The sequence below is a fragment of the Mya arenaria genome, chromosome 4, assembly GCF_026914265.1.
Source record: "Mya arenaria isolate MELC-2E11 chromosome 4, ASM2691426v1".
In the NCBI taxonomy this organism is placed as follows: Eukaryota; Metazoa; Mollusca; class Bivalvia; order Myida; family Myidae; genus Mya; species Mya arenaria.
In genome coordinates this window covers 11,979,486-11,985,778 of record NC_069125.1, presented here as the reverse complement: position 1 = coordinate 11,985,778, position 6,293 = coordinate 11,979,486, and the positions used below count along the sequence as shown (strand labels likewise).

General features: G+C 33.2%; 1 long non-coding RNA gene across 1 annotated transcript; it reads left to right on the top strand.

The window, feature by feature from the left end:
- Positions 1-838: 838 nt before the first annotated feature.
- LOC128229601 (uncharacterized) lies at positions 839-5,413 on the top strand. Its single transcript, XR_008260105.1, has 3 exons — positions 839-1,042; positions 3,957-4,159; positions 5,322-5,413. It is a non-coding gene; the product is annotated as an uncharacterized LOC128229601 (long non-coding RNA).
- The last annotated feature ends 880 nt before the right edge of the window (positions 5,414-6,293 follow it).

The following is a 6,293-nucleotide window of genomic DNA, read 5'->3' as shown; positions in this document are numbered from 1 at the left end:
GTTTTTTTAAATGGGATCTGTTAAATTCATTGACTTCGTACGAATAAATGAATTATGGTTAAAGTTTCACATAAACACAAACTGGAAACAATTAGCCTACGAAATCAAAGATCAAGTGCTTCCAAAGGGTCAGTTGTTTTTCAAAAAAAGAGTCTTGCTATAAGTGGGCAGATTGTAAAAATTGACGGCTACCTTAATTACCGTTTTATTAGACTGTCGGCTGCAAGCCGACAGTCTTTAGAGAGCGGTATTTCAGAAACGCGACTAGTCGCCTGACACGACATATTGAACATGAATATATTAATACACACCACCTGCGTAGCAACAGAACTACTTACATGAATGTGGGGCGTCAAGTACCTGCTTATGTGTACTTAACGCGTTATTGCCTTTTCATGACAAACATTGCGTGCTAGTCTTAGTATAGTTGTACCGTTGCAATTTGGTGAGTTTTATTGAACAAAATAATGAAAAATAATGAAAGTATAGCATTTACATACGAAGTCATTTTACCCTACATCCAATAGTAAGCTACACCACATGTTTGCACCCCGTGTGACGTCACACATATCCCGGCATTCAAGACTGACCCGGCAAACCCCGGCAAAGAACTTATTTTATGAATGAAAGCTATTAAGAAATAAATCATACGCGGTTAAAGAGTTCATGTCATGTAATATTTTGTGAAATAGCTTTTACGTTTCAAATGATTTTTTTCAGCAGCAATCGAACTATTGTATTTGTTTGAGTAAATTATTTGGATTATACCTATCACAGTGTGTCAGCGTTATGACGTTGTTATTTTGGACTATAGGGTGAAGTTTTTAAAGTCATACACAATATGGCGGCGATTATGCGGAAATGAAATTGAATGTTACTTCGAACACGTTCTTCTACAAAATAACCGACCTGTATTTAGTGCTATTGCTTTAACATCAATCGAAGCAAAAATGGCATCAATGTATGCGTCTAAAAATGTTAAATTTAGATGGAGACAATCCAGAAATGAGCTGCCAGGAAGTGATCGATTTCGGACACGAAGGTACATATACATTAGTCTGAAATAATAGACGTGTTATACGGGATTCTTCCAATCCCTAACGTCTAAACGTCTATTCATATTTTACCATGGAAGTGCAAAGCTATTTTGCAAAAAAAACAAGCATTTAATGCATTAAAACACATTATTCACCTTTTCATTAAAAGGAAAGTTGACTGACACAGACAACAATTATGCCAAGTGGAACAACTTGACCCAATCGTAATAATTCGGCAGGGCTTTTTCTGCCCATTTTGGGAAAAAGACCCTAGACATTTTGCGAAATTTTGCGTCGTGAAAATGCAGGAATAGGGAAATTTTACAGTGAAAAGAAAAAGCTCCAGTCTAGTCTCCTGTGAATTAGGAAATGATTTAATATTAGTTTGTTTTCCCTTTAATTAGTCTAAAATAATAGACGTGTTATACGGGATTCTTCCAATCCCTAACGTCTAAACGGGAATGTGCAAAAAACGGGGGTGTTTTATAAATATTGAAATTGTTTTAAGTGAAGTATTTTATGGTTGAAATTGATCATAAAGAGTTATATTCATATTTTACCATGTAAGTGAAATGTTATTTTGCACTAAACAAGCATTTAGTGCATTAAAACAAGTTGTTTACCTTTCCAATGAAACGAAAGTTGACTGACACAGACAACAATTATGCGAAGGGGAACAACTCGATACAATCGTAATAGCTCGGCCTCCTCCGACAAAGCTTCGAGATAGACCTCGTTATACAATCGTAACAACTCGGCCATGGCCGAAATGTTCCGAGCGATTTAAAACTGTGCCCTAAAGCCTTGCAGGTGCCCTTCATGTATATATCGTTATGTTTTGACAGAATGAAATGAAAAAAAGCCGTCAAACTCATTATTATAAGTTGGATATTTATTTTTTTGTGTACGAAACTAATATAAAATAACATTATCTGGTAATATTTCTTGTTTTTATGATATTTTATAGACGCTATATGCTTTAACCCGGAATCCTGATCGGAACAACTACCCACTTTTGATACTAAACAATTTGTACGTGAAGGATTTGCCATATCAAAAATCTAAAAAAAATCCGTCAACGTACAATAATTTGGACTACCCTTTAATAAGACCCACAATGGCTGAAATATCAATCCTTGGGGTGTAAATATCTATTGCAATAAATCATGACAGATAATATTTCCTATCTCTGAATATGATGAAAATCAATGATTTTTGAGTTCAATTACCAAAAAAACTTATCATCACCTAATTTATTAGGATGTTGAAAATGAACCAGTACAGGTAAAAATAATTTCTATAAAATATTTTTTTTTTTTTTTTGGATTGGGATTTTTTTTTGAAGATTGGGAAAAATATCTTATATTTTGCTTTGGGAATGGGTCCGATAGTCGGACCCGTGAGTACTATAGAAAAAGCCCTGTTCGGCCACCTCCGACAAGCTTCGAGATAATACAATCGTAACAACTCGGCCTTGGCCAAACAATCTGAACACCTCAGCCAGTATCCAACAGGGACTGACTATCTCGAAGCTTACCGAAGATGGCAAGTTGTTACAATTGATGGCCGAAATGTTCCGATTGTTGTAAAATTGTGAACTGCAGCCTTGCAGGTGCCCTTCATGTATATTTTGTTATGTTTTGACAGAATGAAATGAAGAAAAAACCATTTAACTCATAATTATTTGCTTGATATTACTTTTTGGTTACGGAATTTATATAAAATAACATTATCTGGTAATATTTCTTGTTTTTATGATATGTTATAGATGCAATATGCTTTAACCCGGAATCCCGATCAGAATAACTACCCACTTTTCGTACAAAACAATTTGTACGTGAAGGATTTGCTGTATCAAAAATCGTAAAAAATCTGTCAACGTACAATTATTTGGACTAGAAGGTACATCTAGCTGATCTACATCTCTTAGTCTAAATATTTGTACGTTGACGTACTCTTTTTACGATTAAAAAAAATGTATATATATATATATATATATGGCAAATCCTTCACTACAACATCTTCATGTTACTTTCAATTCAAAGTTGATTATTCACTAAAATTATTTCGCATTTTTAATTGTTGTTTAACCTGAAACGTCTCAACCATCAAAAAAGAACATATATGCTTCAAAAGTCTAAAAAATAGACGTGTTATATGGGATTCTTCCAATCCCTTACGTCTAATCGGGTTTGTGCAAAACAGGGTGGGGGTTGAAAGATATTGAAATCGTAGTTAGATAAGTATTATGTGTTTGAAATAGATTTTAAAGGTTTTATATTCGTATTTTAGTTATTACCATGTAAGTGCAAAGATTTTTTTCACAAAACAAGCATTTAATGCATTTAAACACAACCATTTTACATCTATGTAAATCTATGCAACGCAGCCTTGCAGGTGATCTTCATGTATAACAGTTTATATCATTTTGTTTTGACAGTATGAAATGAAGAAAAACACTCATCAAACTCATAATAATTCGTCAGCTTTTATTTTTTGTGTACATAACTCATATTTTAGATATATATTATTATCTGACCCGGAATCCCAATCGGAATAGCTACCCACTTTTGGTACAAAAAAATTGTATGTGAAGGATATGCCATTTCAAAATTTGTAAAAAGATCAGTTAAGTTACTATTATTTGGACTATAGTGCTTCAAGTGTTTGATTTATTGTCTCTATAATGTATAATGCACCTGTCAATTGTAGAGCCAAGCTGGGAGCTGCCTAAAAATCAGTTACCCAGTTAGCTCAGTTTGACAGATTTCCATGCAAGTGTTCACATGGTCGTAGGTTCAAGCACCATACCAGTAGAATCTTTTCTCAGAGGTTTACTTTAGAACCCATCATCCAGGAGTAAACAATTATGATTTTTTTATTAAATATTACAGGCCATGTTCTTTTGTAAACTTTCAGATTGAGAAGTGCCTGGATACAAGGCTATTATTGTTAACATCATCTGATACAATCAACTGGAACAAAGCTGAAATGGCTGCCTGACCTGACTTAAAAATTGGATGGCAGTACATCAGACTAGAAGATTACAAGTATTGAGGTGGACAAAATGAAACCTGAGCCTACCAAAGCTGACAGATTGCACAAGAAACACATAAATGCAGGTATTTACTGAGATATTGTAATTATTTTTTGAAAATTCTCATTCATATTGGAAGTTCAGTTGAAACAGAGTTGGCAAAAAAAAATGAACAAAGGTATATACATTTTGAATTCTAATTCAATAAGAACTTTACTGGCCAGCACAGAATGGTAAAATGCTAGTCTACCAATATAAATGTGCCTGGTTCGAATCAGTAAAGCTGACGAATGTACTGGTTGTGTAGCCAGGATGTGAGTAGGTCTGCACTTGGCTGATAATGCATATCATATGTTTAAGCTGCACTCTCACAGATTGTCTGTTTTACCAACTCTTTTTTATTTCTTGTTGTTGTAATGAATTATTTTATGCGAATTTCTGAACACTGGACATAACAGACAACTGGAAAAAGGGGATCGATCGCTGCTTTCTTATATTAATTCAGTCAAAAAAGACAACTGAAAATATTGGAACGCTGTTTTCTTATTTTAATACGGTCAAAAGATGATGTTCTGTGCCAAAAATCTCATTATTAGTAAAGCGTTAGTAATGCTTTTAACCATAAAACCAATAGTTACAAATGTAATATGATCTTATCTTTTGTCAGCAGTCTTATTTCATCAGTTTTCATACTGCTTTTCATTAGCTTATTCCAAGCCAAAAAGTAAAAGAAGTTGTCAAAACCTTCAATCTGTGACTGAGACTGCAGCACTCTTACAGATTGAATGTTTTGACTACTTTATTTATTTTTTGTCTTGGAACGGGCCATTTTATGTGAAAATGCATGTTAACCATTCATATAAGATTGCTGACAATAAATTTGTCAGAAAATGTTTATATTTAAGTTCAAAATGTTTTATGCATTTTTCTTAAACCGTTAGTAACGCTTTAAGCCATAAAGCCTTTGTTTTCGACCTGAAATATGGAAGTCTGCAATGTAATATTTTGTCAGTAGTCTTATATCACTGGTTTGCAGATATTTTAGGCAAAAAATAGGTCATTCCAAGACAAAAATACAAAAGTTGTAAAAACAGTAAATCTATGAGAGTGCAGCTTTAAATGACTAAATGTTTTGATTTGGCTCAATTTTCACCTAAAATCTTATAGTTTTGTGGCATCTAAATGGTTTGTTTTTAACAACATTACATGTGCATATGAATATATTTGCTCTTAAATTCGTAATTTAGATTGGAAGATTCATTCTCTGGAAAGTAGAAAAGGGCATGTTACATACTGTTATCACTGCCATGACAGAAACCATATTGAGGCGCTGGTCCACCTGTAGGAAGAATTGCGCTATTGGTTGGAGCAGCACTATTACCCAGCCATACACCAGCACTTAGTTTGTCATAGGGAGCATTTCTGAGCAGTTATGGAGACCACTAACTATGCAGGTATGTCATAATCAAAATCTTGGTTTATATATTTTTTTTATAATTTAGCATCTGTTGAGAAGAAATTTATTTCTAGATTGAAGGCACACACTATAGATTGATGCCCAAAAATATATTTCTTAATTTAATGCATTATCATGTCTAACTCATTTGACTTAAATGATCAAAGCAAAAGAAATGCAAATGATTAATCTGCAGATATACAAATGTAAGCTTTTTTAACTGGGGAAATTGTTGCCACTTGTCTATTAATTAAAGAACACATTTATAATTAATAATGTTTAATCTGTACACAAATCATATGCCTTCTTTGTTTTAACCATCAATGTCAAAGAGTCCAGCATGATAATGCATTAAATTGAAAAAATGCATTAATTTATATGAACCCTTTAAAACAAAGACATTCCCTAAATCCAATAAAAAAATAATTGAATATTGATGCAGAGTTCAGTTAGAATATAATATAACTTTTTTTGCAGGTGTTGCAGTGAAATTTGCACCAGTGTGTTTTCTGTGGAGATAAAGAGATAGTGTCCAGCAATGAAGACCCAACTCAAGATCTGACCTTGTAAGGCCAATATAAAATAACTGTGTGGGAAAATGGGAAAAACCTGCAGTCAGGAATGCACGGAAATCATCAAAAGAACAGTGTTAAATTAATCTTGAATAACTTGACATTTATTTTGTTTGACATATTTATTCATGGTGCAGTGAAAACATTCTTTTTTTCTCATGGTTATTTAAATTTAGAATTGATAGGAGGGA